Source organism: Hipposideros armiger, unplaced genomic scaffold (genome assembly GCF_001890085.2).
Source record: "Hipposideros armiger isolate ML-2016 unplaced genomic scaffold, ASM189008v1 scaffold_731, whole genome shotgun sequence".
Classification (NCBI taxonomy): domain Eukaryota; kingdom Metazoa; phylum Chordata; class Mammalia; order Chiroptera; family Hipposideridae; genus Hipposideros; species Hipposideros armiger.
The window spans coordinates 338307-339166 of record NW_017732081.1 but is presented as its reverse complement, the minus strand read 5'-3'; positions in this window follow the sequence as shown (position 1 = coordinate 339166).

Here is an 860-nt window from a genome sequence, read left to right as displayed (position 1 = left end):
TCATCAAAACAAGCAAGGAAGAGTCTTCTAGCAAAACAGACATTACAGTCTTATATGTCATAATCAGAGATGTGACATCTAGTCACCTTTGCAGTACACTGTTAGTTAGAAGCGAGTTAAAGGCCTTGCCTTAACCATACTCAAGGGGAAGAGATTCCACAAGAACTTGAGCACCAGGAGCTTGGGTTATTTTAGAGCCTGTCAGCTGCAGGAAAGAATGGAAGCTTGAGTCAGATTAAGAAATAGTCAGTGCCATATGGAACTAACCTAACATTAGTTATGTACATCAGACTTTATTCAGATTTCATCAGTTGTTCTCTTAATATCCTTTTGCTGTTCCAGGATACAATCCCAGGTGCCATTTGCACTTAGTTATCACGTCTCCTTATCTAGGACAGTTTCTCAGTCTTGTTTCATGACCTTGACAGTTTTGCGGAGTATGGTTAGGTATTTTGTAGGTTGCCCCTCAATTTGAGTGTGTCTGATGATTTTTTCTCATGTCTAGACTGGGGTTATTGTTTTTTTAGAAAGAATACCGGAGAGAGAGCATTTTTTTTTTGAAGTTAGAAGAAAACATCCTGTTTGCTATGGGAATGATTCACTAGAAAAGGGGAGATTTAATGATGTGGGAGTGCAAACCATTGTCAGAGTAATGCCTTTGAGAAGACAAGAGGAAATTGGATTTAGAACCCAGGAGGAGAGACTGGCTTTAGATGAAAACAAGGACGGTTTATTCATAGATAAAAGAAGGGCTGAGAGCTTAGGAGCCCAGACGATGCATTTAAGAGACAGCATACGTGGGAGAAGGTTATGCACATTTTCTGTTAGTTGTGTATTAGTTTTTTATTGCTGTGTAACCA